The following is a 22,676-nucleotide window of genomic DNA, read 5'->3' on the forward strand; positions in this document are numbered from 1 at the left end:
GGTATATCAGACTCACTAGTCATAGCATTTTAGCTGCTTTTTTTTTCTTTTTTTTTTTTTAATGTTTATTTTTGAGTGAGAGAGAAACACTGAGTGTGAGCAGGGCAGGGGCAGAGAAAGGGGGAGACACAGAATCCAAAGCAGGCTCTAGGCTCTGAGCTGTCAGCACATCATGACCTAAGCCAAAGTCGGAAGCCTAACCCACTGAGCCACAGAGGTGCCCCTGTTGTTTGTTTGTTTGTTTGTTTAAAGTAGGCTCCACGTCCAAGGTAGGTCTTGAACTCATGATCCTGAGATCAAGAGTCACATGATCTACTGACTGAGCCAGCTAGGGACCCCACATTTTAGCTTTATTAATTAGCAATAAAGGAGGTGGCATTAGTAGTAAAGCATTAATCAGTAAATGGCACACATATGACACAATGAGTAAACAAATAATTCAAAATAATTAGCATTTATTCCCTGAATGTGTTGCTGCCTTGCAAATAAGTTTTAAAAATCGTGCTTAATTTGCAATTGTTTTCTTCCCTTTAATTGCATCTGCCACCTGCTCTTAATTTGAAACAAATTAAACCCTGAAGGCAGCATCCAAAAGTAAGAAGACTAAGCAGATTTCACCTCTGGGCAAAAATTATACAACAGCTTCCCCCATCTTCAAAAAGGGTGAATCAATCTTTTCCAGAAGTGACAGACTATTTTCTGTTTCAGTAGCATGCCCCAGGAAGTGACAGGGTGATGCTAAGGATGTAACAACCAACTCCCTCCAGGATGCTGGGCTGCATAAACTACAGGAAGTTCTTGTCTCCTTGGAGTTCTATGCCAGTGCCGTCCAGTGTAAATATAATGCAAGCCACGTATTTAGATTTTCTAGTACCCACATTAAAAAAGTAAAAAAGAAAAAAAAAAGGTAAAATTTTGGTGAAATATTCTATTTGGCCCAATATATTCCAAAACGCTCTCATTTCAACCTGTAATCAATATTAAACAATTAACAATGAGATAGCTGACATTCTTCTTTTTGGTTCTGTATTAGTTATCTACTGTAGTACAGTAAATTACTACAAACTTAGCAGTTTACCAGAACACATTATCTCATAACTTCTGTAGGTCAGAAAATCTGTGCCTGACTTAGTGGGTCCTCTGCTTTAAGATCTCTTATGACACTGCAATCCAGATGTCAGCCAGGACTGGGGTCTCATGTGAGGCTTGAATGGGGATGTATCCACTTCCAGGCTCACACAATTATTGGCAGGATTTAGTTCCTTGTGGGCTACCAGACTCAGGGGCTCATCTTGCTGCTGGCTGCCAGCTGGAGGTTTTCCTGAGTTCTTCGCCAGATAGGTCTCTCCAAAGGGTGGGTTACGTCACCAGAGCCAGCAAAGGAGAGTTAACAGAAATAGTCTGCTAGCAAGATGGAAATTACAATCTATGTAACATAATTGTGGAAGTGACATCCCATCACTTTTGCCATATTCTGTTAGAAGGAAGATATAGGCCCTTCCCACATTCAAAGAGGAGGGGATTCCATACAGGTGCGAAGCAAGGGTTATGAGATGCACTGTGTATTTTACACTTAGAATACATCTCAAGTCAGATCAGTCACATTTCAAGTTCTCAGTAGCCGCTTACTAGTGGCCACCATATTGGACATCGCTTTTCTTTCTTTTTTTTGGGGGGGGTGTGGGGGTGGACATCACTTTTCTGTAACAACTACACCCAGAGATATAAGAATTACAGGGTACTCAGACACTGGTGTAAGCAATCATGAGTTTGTATAGAGAATTCAAACTCAAAAGGATTGGAAGCACAAAGATAGAGAAGGTTAAAAATATTTTGTTATTGTTTTCAATAGGTAAAGAATTTATTACTATCATTTAAATCTGGATTGTCTGGGGCAAAGCTACCATCTGTGGGATTGTGATTCCACACCTCTAAGTCAGAATCCGGCCCAAGCAGAATTGATAACCCGCAGCGCTGGGGGACTTGTGTTGGCCAGGGATAGCGGGTGCCCAGCCGTCCCTCCCGGGTGTGCCCCATCACGATCAATGTGGAGAGCCCCTCCACCCGGGAAAGGGGAGCAGCTGGAAGGGGGCCACCCCCTCACCTGCCAGGCAACAGGGGGTTTGTGGGGAGCCTGGTGCTAAGCCATGCATAGAAGACCTGCTTCTGGGCAGAAGGGGTTTCCTACATAGCAGAGCAGCTCCCTCGCTGTGATCTATTGAAAGTCAGCCCTGGACACAAGGGTTTGTAAGAAAGAATAATAAGGAAAATTAAAAACAAAAGAAAAAAATAAAAGAAAAAATAAATCTGGATCCTCAAAGCAAGTAGAGGCTAGAAAATAGGTTTTGCATTTGTTTTTACAACTTTATCCTTCACACTTGCCCTGGCTTATTGGGAAAGTCCTATTGGCAGAGAGAATTAAAGGCAATTTACAGAAGGGTGAGGTGATCATAATACCAGAGGGCTCCCAGGAAGATATCTTAGTAAGTAATCTTATATTCTTGCCCTCAGCTCCTAGCAGGAGACCACTTTAGCCAGTCAAAACAAAGACCCCGTCCTTTCCTTGCATGACATTTTACCAGAGCAGGAGGCTCAAAGGAAGGTGGAAGATGGGAGTATTTTCCAAGAAACTCTCCAGTTTCTCACTTGACCGCTGCATGAAGAGGATCCGTTCCCTGTTAAATTAATTAAAGGAGTCCATTAAACTGAGGTGGCTTTAATGCCTTGGCAGCCTACCACAAGCAAACCAAAACCTAAGCCTATTAAATGCCTCAAGGTTATGAAATTGAAATCTAAAGGCAACCAATCACAAACAGCCAACTAATCTTTCCCAAATGAGGCAACTGCTTAAGCTATAATAGCCAATCAAATAATTTCCCTGCTTCTGCACCTGTTCTATAAAAGTCTTGCCCCTAGCTCCTATCAGTGGAGCTCTCATCACTTCCGGTTTAGTGTTGCTCATTTGGAATGGATGTTTGCTCAACTAAATGCTTCATAATTTTAATGTGCCTTCGTTTATTTTGTAACACCCCTGAGTGTGAGCTGCAGTCCAAAGAGTAGTCTGCAGATGGACAGTTTCTTCACTAAAGCCCGGGCTTTCCACATTCAGGCCAATGGGCTCACTCAGCTCCTCCCCACTTTCTCTGTCCTACATAGCACTCAGTTCAAACATAAATTATATATGCAAACATGCATGTGCTTCAGTCGTTCACATGATATGTTCATGCATCTGTTCTCGTGCCTTCCCCTTTTTCACCTAAGGGCAGCCCCAAACCTGCCCCGGCGTTTTGCTAAAATTTCCAGTCCCATCTGCCTCCTCGAAGTTTCTCTCTGAATATTACCCTTTCATTTTCAACTCAACCTATCAAATAGCAAATGTTAAATGTTAGGTGCTGGGTCATGGGCTAGTCAGCCCCACCAGGGGCTGGAGGCACTCTGCAGAACAGAAGCCCGGGACATCAAAGGCAAGCAATACATGGACCCTGTGAATTTCAAACATGTGGTTTAATCTTCTCAATGTACAGAATCATATATATAGGCATGAATTAATTGGCTATTTTCCCCTTTCAGATCCAAAAAAAAAAATACCTTGACTCTGGGATGGGAGGTACTTTTCTGTTAGTGTGCCTCAGGCAGTCCAAGGTACCCCCTCAAACTGCCCCCACCATCTCACAGCAAGACTATAGAGACATCCCCACTCCTGCTGAAATGGAACCAAGAAGCTTCCAAGTCATGGTTCCCCCGGTGACCATAACTGGTAGTACAAAAATCATGCCCTAAATCTGTATCAGTGACTCATGCTCAGATGAAATATAAGATTCATAAAATATATATTGGAACCAGGGTGGAGAAATGATAGTGCCTAATTTGATTTTATGTGTCAGGTAGGTAGTGGGAAGGGCAGTGTACCTACAAAAACGTCCTCGTTCATTAAATTCTTATAGTAGAAAGAGTAACATCATTTTAAAATATGTGTAATACAGAGTATCATGATGTTATGACACCATCATTCTCCCCTACACACTCATCCGTTACAAACAATTCTAAGAGGCCAAGGTCTCATTTATCACCTAAATCTGAGGTAATAGGTTTGTAATAAATAAAATTCCAGACCCAGAGGGTTATAGGCTGTGTCTCCTCCAAAATTCATATTGTAGAAGAGGGAAAATATCTTTTTCCTCTATTGTTGTAAATTCTTGGCTAGGGCCCTTGGAACAAAATACAGATTAACAAGAGAAAAACAAAAAAAAAAAGTTTTTTAAACATGTATACTTCATGTACACATGGGAGACACCCAGAGAAAAATCAGTAACACTCAAGGAGGTGGCTTAGAATTCAGGTTTAAATGGTGTCTTCGACTAAGGATTTAAAAAAAAAAAAAAGGGTGTCAGGGAGACCAATTATGGGTAGGCACCTTCTCCACTGGCAAGAGTCTTGTGATTTAGAGACAACCTTCTCTTCCTCGTACAGAGAGGGAGACACCCTTACAACTGGGATTTCCTGTATAAATGTCCATTTCCCTTACAAAAGCCTAATTTCTACTCCATTTTCAGAGCTTCTCCTGTATCTGCTGTTTCTTAAAATAATCACCTCAAAATAATCTTTATGCCCAAGAGGCCTATGTTGGAGTGGAATATTCTGTCATTCTTCCATAAACTGAAACGTAATCTCTAATTTGATGGTATTTGGAGATAGGGCCTTTGGGAGGTGATCAGATGGGGGATTAGTTTCCTCATGAAAGAGACTCCACAGAGCTCCCTCACCCCTTCTACCACGTGAGGACGCAGCAGGAGGGCTATCTATATATTAGGAAGCGTCCTCATTAGACACTACATGTCTAGTGTCTGCAGTTGCTTTGACTCTGAACTTCCCAGCCTCCAAAACTACGAAAAACAAATTTGTTTATAAACCGCAGTCTATGATATTGTCCATAACAACCTGGACCAAGACACAGAGTGTAGACATATCCAGGCCTGCCCTTAGACCCAGGTCAGCGGGGTTCCTGGCCTGGGCGTTACTTAGCACCTGCGTACCTACTCTGATCAGGCCCCAGGGAAATGCTTCTCCAACCTCTCTTGTCCTTTGCTCTTGAGACAAAGGCACCTGCGTACAAATGCCAGGATGGCTAGTGGGTTGTGTCACTGCCAAAGTCAAAGACAGACGTTGCTTTGGGTTGTGGGAAGGCTATCAATGGCACAAACAGGTGGGAGAGAAACAAAACGAATTAACTTGTCAACCTTTCCTGACATACTGTGAGTGCGCTAGGTTCTTGCATGACAGATCGTAATCTCCCAGGAGGCTGAAGGTCCATTTTCTTGTTTCATCTTCGTATCCTACTTTGTGGTTCTGGAGGTTCTCATGACTTAGGGTGGTATTCAACACAATTGCCCATAACTACTAAGGAACATCTTGCGATATTAAATATAAATTTGCATACTCGTGAATTTGCTCTAACAGGCATGGAGCATTTCCTTACACTGGACACCAAACACAAGAGTTTAAAGTGCTTTGTTTTTACTAAACTATTCAATAGCATTTAAATTTTCAAAAAAATAAATTTAAAATGTCATCTTTATTTAAAGATTTTTCATTAAAATGTTGGTATTTGTTAATAATTTGCTGTTTACTTTTTAGTAGATAAAAGTCACTTAATTTTTCTATTGTTTATATCTATTTTAATAAACACTTGAATGTAAGCATATTCAAACGGTATTTGAACACAATTATATTTCCTTTTTTTAAACGTTTATTTACTAATTTTGAGTGAGAGGCAGGGGCACCTGGGTGGCTCAGTTGGTTAGGTGTCCGACTTCAGCTCAAGTCATGATCTCACAGTTCGTGAGTTTGAGCCCCGTGTCAGGCTCTGTGCTGACAGATTAGAGCTTGGAGCCTGCTTGGGATTCTGTGTCTCCCTCTCTCTCTGCCCCTCCCCTGCTCACACGGTCTCTCTCTCCCTCTCTTAAAAATATATAAACATTAAAAAAATTATTTTTAATTATTTTGAAAGAGAGAGAGCATGAGCAGGGGAGGGGCAGAGGGAGAGGGACAGAGAGAATCCCCAGCAGGCTCCACTCTGTCAGCGCAGAGCCCCATGTGGGGCTTGAACTCACGAACTGTGCTGTTCGTGACCTGAGCTGAAATCAAGAGTGGGATGTTTAAACAACTGAGCCACCCAGGCACCCCTCATTTTCTTAATCCCTTAGATCATTGCCAAAAATCTTGATAACATAGTGATTTTGCTGAAGTAAAAGAAAAAGATCTACAGAAACATTTATGAATTATGTATGTCTCTTTTGGTCTTACCACAAAAATCAGTAGCTCATCAAAAGGACATTCAGATATGTGCAATCATCATTAGATTTAATTGTATTTCACCAACTTTCTGTCACATAAAAGCTATTGCTTGAAACATGTTTTATTTTTTTTTTTGTCATTATGAGGGTTTATTTATCAATGTAGAAAGATAAAGCAAATTTTACTTACCAGTTGTTAGCTTGATTTATAGTTTTTAAATACTTAGACGCTTGGAATGTGCCTCCATTTGTATGCTTGCCCTGCATGCCAGTGACCTAGGATGAATTAGGTGCCTGTTATTAATACATCACAATTAAGAGCAGTATCTGTCTGGCACATTTACTCGCAATGAAACCCCTGCAGTCATTCAAATATAAGAGATGCCCTTTTAAAAATGAAGCTCTTCCTGAAAGTTCTCCATTTATAACACTGCCTTATGATAGGATGTCAGGGGCAGTAATAGATAGACGAAAGACATTTTTTGTAAAGTTATATGCAGAAAGGTCATATATCATAATGGAAAGAGAAAAATTTAGCAGGAGAAAGAAAGCAGATAAATTGAAGCAGACATTTTAACTGTTGTCGAAAGGACCATATCAATGAGCCCATAATAGATAGGAGGATGAGATTTTGTTAGACTTAACATCCAGGGAAATGAGAAATCATTCACTTCCAGGGACTTAGAAGCACTGTGGAAGGGCAGGTAAGAAGCAGCTGCTTGTTAAGAGAAAACAGGTGCAAACGTGCGCGGGAAGGGGCAGGAATGAAGACGTGTTGAGTACTCACCATGTGCTAAGCCCAGTGTGAAGCACATAATGTACCTTGATACCTTCAACTACATGAGCTGTCAGCCCTTTTCAAAAAATGTTTATTTATTTAGAGAGAGAGGGAGAAAGACAGAATGAGTGGGGAGTTGGCAGAGAGAGAAAGAGAGAATCCCAAGCAGGCTCCACACTCAGTGCAGAGCCTGACACAGGGCTCGATCTCATGACCACAAAATCATGACCTGAGCTGAAATCAAGAGTCAGTGGCTTAACTGACTGAGACACCCAGGCACCTAGGCTTTTTTTTTTTTTTTTTTTTTTTTTTAAGTAAACTCTACATCCAATGTGGGGCTCAAGCTCACAACCCTGAGATCAAGAATCTTCATGCTCTACTGACTGAGCCAGCCAGGTGCCCCCACCCACCAGCCTCTTTATTAGGATTTACTACATTAAAGCTGGACGAAGGGGACTACTTAAAATAAGTGCTCGGTGCCTAGAGGACAAAGTTCCAACTTGTTAGAAAGGCAGGTACCACCTGTGCCCACCTGGCCCTAATTACTCCCCCCATCCCCCACCCCAACCCAGCATATTGCATTTCTCACTGTCCCCAGCACAGCAGCCATTTCATGCCTCTGTGCCTTTGCATATGCTTTCCTGTAGCTGGGCGCCTCAGTCCACTGGCAAACTCCTACCCATGCTTCCAGCCTCAGCTCAAATATCACCCACTCTGAGAAGTCTTATCTAATTCTCCCAGGCCCAACGAGTTTATTTCCTTTTTGCTTCTTTAAAGCGCTTCATATCATTATACATATTAAAACATACCATGCTGTATTACAATGATCTGTTCTTTCATCTGTCTCTTCTGGACAGCAGCTTCTTACGGGCAAGGCAATATGCTAGTACCTATGCTATGTCCAAAATATGGTAGTGATGTAATAAAGGCACACCAACTGAAAGAATAATTGAGTGGACAAATATACACAGGTATATATATACCAAACAATGACATGTAAACGACAGACAGGTAAGCAACTAACTGAAATATCTCAGTGTATCTTACTTTTGTGTTAGTTCAGTCTGCTGGAGGTCGGAGTGTTACCCTCTTTTTCTTGGCAATATCTTTTGAGACAAAGGAAACAAGCGAATGATTCAAACGACTTATGTAGGACATATATCAATTTACAACAACAATCACTTTAGACCAGTGCATCCAATAGAACATTCTGCAGTGATGGAAATATTCTGTATGGCACTTTCTGATAGGGTAGCTACTAGCCACATGCAGCTACTGAGCCCTTAAAAAGTGGCTAAGTGCAAATAAAAAACTGAATTTTGTTTTATTTATCTTGTGAGAGAGCACAAGCAAGGGAAGGGCAGAGAGAGCGGGGGACAGAGGATCCAAAGAGGGTTCTGCTTGGACTGTGTGACAGCAGCGAGCCCAACATGGGGCTCAAACTCACAAACCTCGAGATCATGACCTGAGCCGAAGTCAGACGCTCAACCAGGTGAGCACCCCCCCTCCGAACTGAATTTTTAAATTTTAATTAATTTAAGATAACTACATGTGGCTGGTAGCTACTATGTTGGACATCATTAACCCACAAGATAGTAGGAAAGTTCTACCTTATTATAATTTTCCTGTATAAAAAACAAAAACTCAGCCACTGGCAAACTGGGTAATCAAGAACCTTCCTTAACCATTCTGTATCTCATTTCATTCATCTATCAACTCATCGGGAGAACTAGAGAAGACCGACAGCTCAAAGCTCCAGGAATGCACACTTCTGGGCTCAGCCCTTTTTTTTTTGCCACAGCAAGCCCTCTGGAGGGGCAGCTGAAGGGAACACCCCTTTACCCTTCCCAAAGTGGGAGGCCAGACGGATGCTTGGGCGCCTGTGCCCGTGGGTTCCACGGGTTTCCTCCACAGAATTATAGATGATAGGTTCACGTCAAACTATGTGTCAAAGGATCACACCTAAGGTCTCTGGGGGAAATCCTAGGTGCTAAATCTTACAGAAGAATGGAAAAAGGTCTCACTGGTTCAAAGCAATGCATCTTCAAACCCTTTCAGTTCTTTAGTTGGGGCAATCTGCGCTAGCCTCCTTCATCAGGGATAAACCACTCAGCTTCTTTCCCTTAGGCTTTTTTGTGCCTGGAGAGAATGAGGCTTATAAAGCCTGCTGGGCTTCTAAATGAAGCCTGATTATCTAATTTTCACCTGCAGAAAGAAAAGGGTTTTGCAACCTCTCATCTCCCAGGAGAGAAAACACCAAATCCCCTCTCCTGGTTCTCTGAGGGCTCACGTAGGCATAATAGCTTGGAAAGATCTAATCAGTCCCTTTTTTCTTAAAAGGGATGTTGGGTGTGTGGTAAGGTAAGGGGGACAATGACCAAGACACTGACACCATGAGGATGGAGAGAAATAGAGACGGAGAACGGGGGGAGGGGCACAGCTACTGTAGCTCTAGGCCTGGGCTTCTCAAACTTGAGTTGAGTATCACAATCACCAGGAAGGCTTGTTAAAACAGATTCCCTAGTGATGCCAGTGCAGATAATGATCCCGCTAGCACACTTTGAAAAACCACTGCTCCAAGTCACTGCTTCAGCCCTTAGCTATTTTTCTTGTAGTTCCTTACAGAGTTCCAGTCAGCTCCTCAAAATGAAAAGCTGTGTAAGTGTGTGTGCTTACAGACAGGGGGCTCAGTTGTATGTTTCCCCACCGTCCTCCCGCCAGCCTCCACTTCCGCCCAGACCAACGTGCAGCGATGCAGACTGGATGCACGGTGGCTGCTGCTGGTAGCGCGGTCCGGTGGGAACGTCTGGAAGATCTTTCAGGTGATTCCAGTCACGTGGCCAGCACCCTTGGCTGCAGAGCATGCTGGCCAAGAGCACACTTGGCCCAGAGGGACTGCTTTCCCCTCAGAGGATCACTTGTTTTCCCACCATCTCTTGTCAAAAAAAGAAGAAAATTCATGAATGTGTAAGGGATTTTGACAGAGGTCTGTCGTGGCCTCGTGCAGGACGGAAGGCTTAGGGCAGGATGGCTAAACTGTCCAGTTTACTGAAGGGTGTCAGAGAGATACCCTGTCCGTGAGCAAAAATCCCGAGCTCCTATTTTCTTTCTCTTTCTTCTCGTTCTTTCTTTTTCTTTTTTTGTTAACATTTACATATTACTTACCACATGTCATGCCCTGTCCTAAATATTTTACATATATTAATTCATTTAATCCTCAACATCCTTTAAGGTAGATATACTTTTTAAAAACTTTTTTTTTAACATTTATTTATTTTTGAAAGACAGAGCATGAGTGCGGGAAAGGCAGAGGGAGAAGGAGACACAGAATCCGAAGCAGGCTCCAGGGTCTGAGCTGCCAGCACAGAGCCCCATGTGGCGTTCGAACCCACAAACCGCGAGATCATGACCTGAGCCAAAGTCAGATGTTCAACCGACTGAGCCACCCAGGAGACCCATTAGATAGATATACTGTTATTCCCATTTTACAGCTATGGAAACTGAGGCATGGGGTTAAATGACATGGCCAAAGTCACCCTGCTAATAAGTCGTAGAGCCAAGATTTGGATCCAAGGCCGTGTCATTTCTGATTCGTTTCCACCAATGGCCAATCTTGTGCATGTTACATTGGTAATTACCATCACCTGTTTCACTGAATCCCATTTTCTGACTTTGTTCTCACATTATCAGAGTATACCCCATTCACTGACCAACACGCAAAGCTCTGGATCCTCCTGCTTTTCAGAGTTAAAAAAAAAAAAAAGAGAGAGAGAGAGAGACTCAAGCATTAAGTAAAGGGAAGATAGGGATAGCATTTCCTCACTGTGAAAAACTCAGATCCATAATTTCTAAGAAGGTGTGTCTTAGTGTGATACCCAAAGGGAAGGCAGGGCAGATGCTGGGACCACGTGATGCCAGAGGACAAGACTGCAGCAACTCAAAAACAAAACTGTTCTAGGGGACAAATGGCATTAACAGCATGCACTCTGGAACATCTGAGTTTGAGATTCTTCAAACAGCAATAGCCTTATTTCTTTGTAAGACAGTGAAAACTGCCTGACAGTGAATTAGTGAATTTAGCTTGGCTCTTTGTAATAATTATTCTTTCAGCTTTGCTTCTGACTCCCCTTTTCAGTCATTTTCCCTCAGCTGTTAAAAAAAAAGAAACAAAGCAGAGCTCCTGGATGGCTCAGTAGATTAAGCCTCCAGCTTCGGCTCAGGTCACGATCTTGCGGTTTAGGAGTTCAAGACTTGCACTGGGCTCTTCACTGACAGCACAGAGCCTGCTTTAGATCCTCTGTCTCCCTCTCTTTCTGCTTTTCCCCTGCTCGCTCACTCTCAAAAATAAGTAAGCATTAAAAAAATTTTAAAAACTTTTTAAAAAGGAAACAAAGCCCATTTACTAGTGTGCCAAAGCATTGGAAACACCACTGATCTTCCCCTTTAGACTGAAAGCAAAGAAAAGGCTTTTTTCACAGTCAGACTTGAAAGGCTTCTCAAAAGTTCAACATTAAGTTAGTTAGTAGCATTCAATGTTACAGTTACTAACATATGACACAATTACTTATGGTGGCTCTTTAATTTTCTCCAATTTTTTTTTTTTTTTTGTCCCTTAGTAGAAAAAGGAACTTTTATGACCGTGCCATAAGATCTGCTTCTATTCAAGCTCTAATTATACAGGATTGAGCCATATGAAACTGCTATCTTTGTAGGTTAAGGGGCATCTGGGTGGCTCAGTCAGTTAACTGTCTGACTTTGGCTGGGGTCATGATCTCGCGATCCGTGGGTTCGAGCCCCATGTCACACTCTGTGCTGACAGCTTGGAGCCTGGAGCTTGCTTTGGATTCTGTGTCTCCCTCTCTCTCTGACCCTTCCCAGCTTATGTCTCTCTCTCAAAAAAAAAAAAAAAAAAAAAAAAAAAAAAAAAAAAAAAATTAAAAAATTAAAAAAAAAAGAAATTGCTATCTTTGTAGGTTAAAAATGATCAAATATCAGCAATCTCATATGGTTTAACCTAATATAAATACACATGATAATATCTGCCATGTGCAACATTATACTAAATGAGATAAGCCAAACAGAGAAGGAAAAGTGTACAATCTCACTTACATAGGAATATAAAAAAGTCAAACATATAGCACAGAAGCAGAGTATAACAGTGGTTACCAGGAGCAGGAAGGTGGGGAAATGGGGAGATATTCAGAACAAAGTTGCAGTTATGTATAATGAATAAGTCTAGAGAGCTAATGTACAGCATGATGACCATAATTAATAATACTGTATTGAATAATGGGAATTTACTGCAAAAGGTGCTGTCCTCACACACACAGAAATAGTAACCATGTGAGGAGATCATGTGTGAATTAGCTTGACTGTAGTCATCATTTCATTAGGTATATTGCATCTCCATGCTGTGTGCTTTATTTTTGTGTGTTGTACACTTTAGATACAATTTTTATTTTAAAATAAAATTCTTGGGGCGCTTGGGTGGCTCAGTCGGTTAAGCGTCCGACTTCAGCTCAGGTCACGATCTCGCGGTCCGTGAGTTCGAGCCCCGCGTCGGGCTCTGGGCTGATGGCTCAGAGCCTGGAGCCTGCTTCCGATTCTGTGTCTCCCTCTCTCTCTGCCCCTCCCCCGTTCATGCTCTGTCTCTCTCTGTCTCAAAAATAAATAAAACGTTAAAAAAAATTTTTTTAAATAAAAAAAATAAATAAAATTCTTAAAAATACGTGATTTTTTTTAAGATTAAATAAATACATATGATCTATAAGTCAATACAATCCTCTTTCATTTTTCCTGGTCATTGTAACAATAACAGAAAATTCTCTAAAGGTTTGTAGTTACCCGTATAATATGCATCTAATACAGATCTTAGGAATTGTGGGATAGCAGAGAATAAGTGGTGGCAAGGGAGGGGCACCTGGGTGACTCAGTCAGTTGAGCGTCTGACTCTTGATTTTGGCTCAGGTCATGATCTCATGGTTCGTGGGACCAAGGCCCGCGTTGGGCTCTGTGCTGACAGTGCGGAACCTGCTTGGAATTCTCTCTCTCTCTCACTCTCTGCCCCTCTCCTCCCCCCACTCATGCTCTCTCTCTTTCTTCCTCTCAAATAAACTTTTTTAAAAAATGGTGGCAAGGGAGTGTTCATAGAAAATTAGAACAAATTATAGATTCAGAGCTTGAACATAATTACACAAAACATGAATAGCTGCCCCTGTTATTCCAAAACACATGTTCAAAGAACTGAGGGTACTCTTGGCCGAAGAACTTGTCCTTTTCATTTTACTTACTAGTAAGCTATAATTTTTGGTTTGTCCTTCAGGCTAGAGTAGAGAACAAATACGAAACACGTTTATTTAAAAAACTGCCATGTCCCCCAATATAATCTTGGTACTTAAGTGTATTTGTGGTGGGCTGAGAGTATTTCTCTCCAGTTTCATGTTCTCTATGACTTGCTTCCTTGCATGTTATTGGCACTTTCATCCCTATTGGCTCTAAGATCCTTTCAAAGGGGAAAATTATTAGGTTTGTGCAACTTTGAGGGAATAAGTCATAACTAAAATATGCAATACATGTACTTGATGTTATAGGCAGAAGGAAAGAAGCCAGCAGTATTCTTACCATAGGGGTCTATATTTAGATATTTAGTAAGGGTTCAACACATTGAATTTATCCTCCATAAATCAATCTAGACCTGTAATCCCAACTGTGGTCCAAAGAATGCTAAAATTGAAAATACTTGTGGGATACAGTTAAGCCAGTCCTTAGAGGAAAATGTATACCTTTAAATGCTTGTATGAGAAAACAAGAGAAGCTAAAAGTTGTTGACCTAAGCATCTAGCTAAAGAAATTAGAAAAAATACAACTACAACAACAACAACAACAAAGTAAGAAAAGAAAAGAAAAAAAAAATACAACAAAGTAAACACAAAGAAAGTAGAAGGAAGTGATAAGGAAAAAATAAGTCAATTAACTAGAAAACACAAATATAATCAAAGGAACTTCTTAAAAGCCAAAAGTTGGGTATTTAAAAACACTATTAGAATTGACAACCTCTGAAAAGATGGATTAAGGAAAAGAAAAAAATAAAGAAGATAGATGTAAATAAATAACATTTTACAAGATAAAATATTATAAGCAATTGTATGCCATTTAATTAGGAAACATATAATGAAATAATTCATGGAAAATTTAACTTAAAACTAATTTAAGAAGAAATAAAATGTTTGGGCAGTCCTATTTTTAAAAAATAATTTAATCAGTACATTAAAATATCTTCACACACACAAGCCAAGATATACAGATATAATCTTCCAGACTTTAAAGAACCAAAGTTATTCCAATCTTATACAAATTCTTCCAGTTATAAAAAGAGAGGCAACATTCTCTTACCCACTTAATGCAGCTGATATATTTGAGACTCTAAAGCTATACAAGGACAGTATAAGAAAGGAAAAATAAGAGACTAATCTTGCCCATAAACATAGACACAAAAATACTAAGCAAAATATTAGCAAACAAAATTCATAAGAGTGTCAAGAGTGGACCAAAATATACAACTCAATTATGTTGTTTGCAAGAACCCCAGTTTATTTATTTATTTTTATTATTTTTTAAAAAGATTTTTAAGTAATCTCCACACCCAATGTGGGACGTGAACTGACAACCCTGAGGTCAAGAGTCACTTGCTCCATTGACTGAGCACCCCAGGCACCCCAAGAAACTTTAAAAATAAATAAATAAATAAATAAATATTTCATAAGGGAATTTTTTTTAATGACCAAGTTGGGTTTATACAAGAATGGTTTATTATTAGGTTTAATATTAGAAAATCCAGGGGCTCCTGGGTGGCTCAGTTGGTTGAGCGTCCAACTTTGGGTCAGGTCACGATCTCACAATTCATGACTTAAAGCCCCACATCGGGCTCTGTGCTAGCAGCTTGGAGCCTGGAGCCCACTTCAGATTCTGTGTCTCCCTCTCTCTCTGCCCCTACCCCACTTGTGCACGCTCTCTCTCTCTCTCTCTCTCTCAAAAATGACTAAACATTAAAAAAGAAAGAAAGAAAGAAAGAAAGAAAGAAAGAAAGAAAGAAAGAAAGAAAGAAAGAAAGAAAGAAAATCCATGCACACAGTTTATCACATTAACATATTAAAGGAGAAAAACCGTGTGATCTTCCCAATACATGCAGAAATGGTATCTGAGGGGCATCTGGCTGGCTCAGTTGGTAGAGTATGTGACTCTTGATCTCTGGGTTGTAAACTCAAGTCCCACGTTGGGTGCAGAGATTACTTAAAAATAAAGTCTTAAGAAAAAAAAAAGATAAATTATTATTTTTTTTTTAATTTTTTTTTAACGTTTATTTATTTTTTTGGGACAGAGAGAGACAGAGCATGAACGGGGGAGGGGCAGAGAGAGAGGGAGACACAGAATCAGAAACAGGCTCCAGGCTCTGAGCCATCAGCCCAGAGCCCGACGCGGGGCTCGAACTCACGGACCGCGAGATCGTGACCTGGCTGAAGTCGGACGCTTAACCGACTGCGCCACCCAGGCGCCCCGATAAATTATTGAAAAACATTAAAGAAGCTCTAAACAAAAGGGAACATATGTCATATTCATTTTAGTTTAGTTTAGTTATTTATTTTTATTTTAGAGAGAGAAAGTACGTGTGAGCAGGGGAGAGGCAGAGGGAAAGAGAGAAAGAGTCTCAAGCAAGAGCAGCACCTGGGTGACAGTTAAGGGTCCAACTTTGGCTAAGGTCATGGACTGCAAGTTTTTTTTTTTTCAAAAAAAAAGATGAAATTGAATTCTTCCCTCACACCACACATAAAAAAATTTGAGTCCCACATCAGGCAGCCGGCACTGCAGAGACTGCTTTGGGTCCTCTGTATCCCTCTCTCTCTGCCCCTTCCCCCACTCACTCTCTCTCAAAAATAAACAAACATTAAAAAAAAAAAAAATCTCAAGCAGATTCTACTCCCAGTGCAGAGCCCAATGCAGAGCCCAATGCAGGGCTTAATCCTGTGACCGAGATCATGACCTGAGCTGAAATTGAGTCAGACGCTCAACTGACTGAGATACCCAAGCACCTCTGTCATGTTCATTTTAATGGAAAACTCAAGATTATAAAAATACCGACTAGTTATAAACTAACTCAAATTGAAGAAGTCAGATAAGGTAGTGTTCAAAGATAAAGTGAGGCATATTAAAAATGTGTACAGTTTATTTGAGCAAAAATTGATGTGAATCAGACAACACCAAAATGCAAGTGGTTATGAACACTCCATTGACAGTAGCTCAGGGAAAGACTTGTAGAGGAAATGGAGACGCAAAGTAAGGAAACAATTGATTGGGTATAGCTTAAAGCCTAGTTGGCTGTTCGTGACTGGTTGTCCTTAGTGTTTTGATTTCATAACCATGAGGCATTTACAGACTTAGATTTTGTTTTGCTCATGTAAGCTGCAATGGCATTAGACCCAAATGGCCTCTTCATTTAATTAATCTAACAGTAAGTGATGCAGTACAGGGCAGGGGGGAAGGGAGGAATTATCCTACCAAATATCAAAACTTATCACACAGCTATTATATTCAGATTGTAGAAAAAGGAAAAAAAAAAAAAGATCGCGTAGTATTGGTAGAGAGACCAATGGAATGTAACAGAGAACTTACCAACACACACATACACACACAAATACTTGACATATGACAGAGGTGTCATTCAGGTCACTGATGAAAGACTATCTAGATAACTGGTAATCTTTATGGGGGGACAAAAGATGAAATTGAATTCTTCCCTGACACCACACATAAAAAAATTCCAAATGGAATAGGCTTAAATATGGAAGATAAAACTCTAGAACATTGGAAGAAATTTTAAGAGGACACTTTCATGACTTTCAACATTGGGAAAGACTTCTTTTTCTTTTTTTTTTTTTTAGAAAAAAATTTTTATTATTTTTTTTGGGGGGGAAGCTCTGTGCCCAATGTGGAGCTTTAACTCACGACCCCGAGATCAAGAGTTGTACATGCCACAAACTGAGCCAGCCAGGTGGCCTGGGAAAGATGTCTTAAACAAAAACTACAATGTGTTAACCATTAATAATAAGACTGATAGATTCATCAGAGTATGCCACCCCAAAATGTGCCACTTCGACATAAGCGTTATTTTGGTCAGAGGCAACTGAGAAATAGCAGACACAGGCAAAGCTTTCCACCCTCCTGCTTTCTGCCTAAAAACAGGCTATAAATTTTCCTTTATTAATGTGCTCCCCTTTTACTGTCAGAGACACTCTTATCACCCCAAGACTGCATGAGACTAAGTCTGTATAACGGACATTACCAAAATAACCCTTCTCTTCCATTAGTTTCCCCCATGTGTTTCCCTTCCTACAATTTACCACCCCTAGAAGCCCAATGCCATTTTCCTTCTCTACAACTTACCGCCCTTTGTTAAGATGGTGTATGATCCCTTGATTTCTAACCTTTGAGCTGCTCATCACTGAGTTCTACTGTGTGCATGCACTCTGCACACATAAACTCTAGGTTTTTTCTCCTATTAATCTGTCTTTTGTCACTTTAATTTGCAAGATCCCAGTTACTGAACATAAGAGGATAAAGGAAAGAAATTTTTTTCCTCCCCTATAATTAAATTAAGAATAAGAAGTTCTTGGGGGCGCCCGTCTGGCTTAGTCGGGGGAGCATACAACTCTTGATCTCGGGGTTGTAAATTTGAGCCTCAAGTTGGGTGTAGAGATCACTTAAAAATCAAAACCTTTAAAAAAAAAACTGGACAAAACGGATGAAGAGGAAACAAAAATTGCTAACAAGCAAGTGAAAAAATGCTCAACTTCATGAGTAATCTGAGAAATGCAGATTCACAGCACAACAAGATACCCTTCCACACCACTAGATTAGTAAAAGTTAAGCAGCATGACAGTGTAAAGATGTACTTGCTGGCAAGAATATGAGCCAAATGGAAAGTCTCACATACTGCTTGGTCAAATAATCATTTTGGAAAACAGTTTGGCTTATCTTATAAGGCTGGGCACATGCATACTCAAAATTACAGTAATTTTACTCCTTAATCGATACCCTCTGAGAAATTTTGGCTTAAATATATTTGAAAGATAGTTCCAATATAGTAAAAAACATTGATGTATATATATAGTATGTATATATATAGTATGTATATATATATAATAGTATATAATATAGTATATAACATATAACATATACCATATAATTATTATATATACTCTATATAAAATATAATTGTTATATTGATATAATATATACTATATATATTACTATATTATATATGCATATATACATATAGTAAAAACAAAAACAAGGGCGCCTGGGTGGCTCAGTCAGTTAAGCATCCAGCTCTTGATTTCAGCTCAGTTCATGATCTCATAGTTCATGAGATTGAGCCCCACATCCAGCTCTGCACTGACAGCACGGAGCCTGCTTGGGATTCTCTCTCTCCCTCTCTCTGCCCCTCCCCTGCTTGTACACACTTGCTCTCTCACTCTCTCAAAAATAAATAACCTAAAAAAATTAAACACACACATACATATATATGTTAAGCTATATATATGTATATATATAGTGTATATAATATATATGTTATATATGTATATATAATGTATATAATATATATGTTATATATTTGTTAAATACACACACACACACACACACACACACACACACACAAACATACATACACATAGGCAGGTCAGCTGCAAGTTTTAAAGATGCCACCCAAAGGAAAAAGTGGTTCCGGGAAAGGTGGGGAGGGGAAGCAGCCTCTGGGAGTGGCCATTCTGACAAGAAGGCTCAGGGTCCCAAAGGTGGTGGCAGTGCAGTAAAGGTCAGACATGTTCTATATGAAAAACATGCAAAATCATGGAAGCCGAGGAAAAATTAAAGTCTGGAAAGAGATTCAGTGAAGTGGCTGCACAGTATCGTTGAGATAAAGCCAAGCAGGGGGGTGACACGGGTTGGATGACCCGAGGTTCCATGGTGGAACCATTTCAAGAAGCAGTATTTGCCTTGCCTGAAAGTGGGCCGGATAAGCCTGTGTTTACGGACCCTCCGATTAAAACAAAATTTGGATATCATATTATGATTGAAGGGAGAAAATAAAATTGTACAAAAGACTGAAAAAGTATACATATTGGCAAAAAAATAAAATCGTTAAAAAAAATAAAATCATTTTTCTTCTGAAAGAAAAAAACAATAAATTATGGTATGCCTACACTATGGAATATTATGAGCAGGAAAAGAAATAGATGAACTATAACTCACCAGCTACAGATAAGTGAATCTTAGAACTCTATCTTTGAGTGAAAGCATGAGTTATCAACAGAAACTGTACTGATGACTTACAGTCATCATCGATATGACCTATAACATGACATCATTTCAAGAACAAAATAAGTCAATATATTATTTAGGGAAACGTGCATGTGATTTTTTTTTAAACTATGTTATAAGAATGCAAGGGCATCCATCATAAACGCAAATTGGGAGCATGATTAAACTGGCAAATTAAAGAAGAGAAAAATCTGGGGTGCCTGGGTGGCTCAGTAGGTTGAGCGTCCGACTTCAGCTCAGGTCATGATCTCGCGGTTTGTGGATTCCAGCTCTGCGTCAGGCTCTGGCTGATGGCTTAGAGCCTGGAGACTGCTTTGGATTCTATATCTCCTTCTCTCTCTGCCCCTCCCCAACTTGTGCAGGAGTGCATGTGTGCTCTCTCTCTCTCTCAAAAATAGATAAATGTAAAAAATAAAAAAATAAAGAAGAGAAAAATCTGAATAGTCAACAAATATATAAAAAGATACTCAATCTCACTACCATCAGGGAAAGTTTAAAATTAAAACAAGGTGCATTTTCCATCCATACAACTGACAATATTTAAAAATCTGATAATATGAACTATTAAGAAGAATGAGGGGAAATACGGCTTTCATGAGCTTGTGCAAATGTAAATTAGTAATGTGAATGTAAACTAGGCCATTTTTAGTAAGACTGAAGAAAAACACACTTACACTAGGTCCCAGAGATTCCTATTCTAAGTAAACACCCCAGAGAAACTTTCACACAGTGATATACTCCCTACCCCCAGAAGTGCCCATGGCTGCAGTGTTTGACAGAACCTAATTGTTCTTTAGGAAGGAAACAAATAAACTGTGAATAATTTATATATGAATGGTATGAAGAAGCCCAAAAGTATGTATAAACATGGGATGAATCTTGAAAATAAAATGAAGTGAAAAAAAAGTATCACATTGTATCTATTAATTTTTAAAATAAAAAAATGTCATATATCTCATGTATGTGAGATAAGAACTTGTGATTTGTGTGTATTGTTTGCCTGTAGACAGGATTATGGTCTGGAAGAGTGAGAAAGGTTGATGATTCAGGAAAGAGCAGAGCCTAAAGAATGAGCTCCTCAAGAAGGTGCAGAGTGAAGGGGCGGGGCTTTGTAATGGATTGTTCCCTTTTTTTGTTTTTAGAAAGTTTTTTTTTTAAGTTTTATTTATTTATTTGAGGGTAGGGGAGAAGAAGAGAGAGTGGGAGAGAGAGCACTGTCAGCGCAGAGCCCAACCCAACCCGGGGCTCCATCTCACCGTGAGATCACAACCTGAGCCAAACTCAAGAGTTGGACACTTAACTGACTGAGCCACCCAGGCGCCCCACGTAATGGATTGTTCTTAAAATATATTTGGTGATTAACCTTGAGGTTTGGGATATGCAAGGTGAGGCAGTGGAAAGGTGACTTTCTGCTCCAGCTCACTTGTCTCAACTTAAACAAATAAATAAGCAGTAAATAAATTGGAAGAGAAGTTATAAGAAAATCCAGCCCATAATAACAATGTTTAGAGTGAGGCTGCTCCTCCTGCATTAAAAAAATAACTTTAAATAATAACTTTAAATTCATCTACGGGCCCCAACCAAAGGCGCCACCTGATTTACTCATCTCTTTATGTAAGATTAAGTATTGGAACTAAATTAAAATTCTCCTTTGTGATTTGAAGTAGTGTATCACTGTTGACTGATGGGAACCTAATCCACCCCATGGTCTAACCTCGTGAAAACTACCATCCCTGTAAAGCACTACAGCGGGAGCTCTTGCCCAGAGGGGAAAAGAATAGTATGTTTCTTTTCTTCTTTTTTCTTTTCTCTTCTTTTTTTTTTCTTTGTTTAAGTAGGCTCCACACCCAAAGCTGGGCTTGAACTCACCACCTTGAGATCTCAAGAGTCACATGCCCTACCGACTGAGCCAGCCAGGTGCCCCAAGAATTGGGTGTTTCTGTGAAAAAAATTACAAATCACAAATATGTGTACCTCCCAACCACCACATACTACTTACTTGTTAATCTCACAGCAGTTTTTTTTATATTAATTAGCATTTTAAGTTAAATACTAACTTGATTCATCTAATGAAATGTTTCTTTTTTATTTTAAAAAAAATTTTTTTTTAACGTTTTTATTTATTTTTGAGACAGAGAGACAGAGCATGAACGGGGGAGGGGCAGAGAGAGAAGGAGACACAGAATCGGAAGCAGGCTCCAGGCCCTGAGCCATCAGCCCAGAGCCCGACGCGGGGCTCGAACTCACGGACCGTGAGATCGTGACCTGGCTGAAGTCGGACGCTTAACCGACTGCGCCACCCAGGCGCCCCGAAATGTTTCTTTTTTAAAGGCCAGTGGCCAAGTTGATTCTATGTAACCCATTATCACTGTATTCTTTTATCTCCTCCTATAATCATGCATAATCATACAGTAATTTTGTCAGTTTATAATAATACTGATTAACCCCTATTACTGGCAGATTTAACAATTTATCTGTAATCTTCTACAAATGACTTAAACTAGAAAATGCAACTATATATCACCCAAAATGTCAACATTATAAACTGAATTGACAGATGTATGAAGTTGTATCATTTCAACATTTGACACAATTGTAACTGCTTTTTCTTATTGCTCAAATGCAACCAAATAGCCACTGTGAATCAGTGAGGAAGCAGTAGAATTTATAGTGTAAGAAACCTAGAGCTGGTGAGGAAGGGAAAGAGAAGGGAGGATGATCCGAAAACAAGGGGGAAAAACTTACTATTTTTAATTTAACAGAGCATGTATCCCCATAACATTAATGTGTCCACATATAAAACAGGCTGTCCCTTGGAAGTTCTTTAGTTTCTGGTTCATCTTTTTACATCGCAAAAGAGCTGTTTCTACAAGGCCCACGGCTAAGCAGTATTTTCAGACTTTTTTTTTTTTCCATCTAATCACCTACTGCATGACAGGTAAGCCTGACCGTTATGACCAGTTACCTTTTAATCACTTTAGTCTTGAAAAGATGTTCTGAACTTACCTTACTTTATCAGAAAATTCTGGCGGGTACTTACATTTTTCTGGAGACAACGTTATAGCTCTCAAAGATGTTCAAAGGGGTTTGTGACCGCAGAAAATCCAAAGACAGTACATTAAGATAAGCTCTCTTTTCGGGCCACGTGAAAATAAACACGCGGCGCTGCCTCCTCGGCTCCACTCTGCCCGGCCTGTTCTCCGCGCAGTCCGCCGAAGAGCGACCTCCAG

The 22,676-nt window shown here is 40.0% G+C and overlaps 1 long non-coding RNA gene and 1 pseudogene across 4 annotated transcripts; one reads left to right on the forward strand and one right to left on the reverse strand.

The window, feature by feature from the left end:
• Positions 1 to 438: 438 nt before the first annotated feature.
• Positions 439 to 22,670, reverse strand: LOC147581127 (uncharacterized). Of its 4 annotated transcripts, none has more exons than XR_015251449.1 (5): positions 22,487 to 22,670; positions 8,119 to 8,177; positions 6,484 to 6,569; positions 2,580 to 2,675; positions 439 to 1,401 (listed from the first exon to the last, which is right to left on the reverse strand). It is a non-coding gene; the product is annotated as an uncharacterized LOC147581127 (long non-coding RNA). The 4 variants fall into 4 exon arrangements; XR_015251447.1 differs by having other exon boundaries at positions 439 to 1,404; XR_015251446.1 differs by lacking the exon at positions 439 to 1,401 and having other exon boundaries at positions 2,340 to 2,675; positions 22,487 to 22,667.
• Positions 18,825 to 19,217, forward strand: LOC147581128 (peptidyl-prolyl cis-trans isomerase NIMA-interacting 4 pseudogene; annotated as a pseudogene).
• Positions 22,671 to 22,676: the final 6 nt, after the last annotated feature.

This window comes from Puma concolor, chromosome B2 (assembly GCF_028749965.1).
Source record: "Puma concolor isolate L17-30 chromosome B2, mPumCon1.1.hap2, whole genome shotgun sequence".
Taxonomy (NCBI): domain Eukaryota; kingdom Metazoa; phylum Chordata; class Mammalia; order Carnivora; family Felidae; genus Puma; species Puma concolor.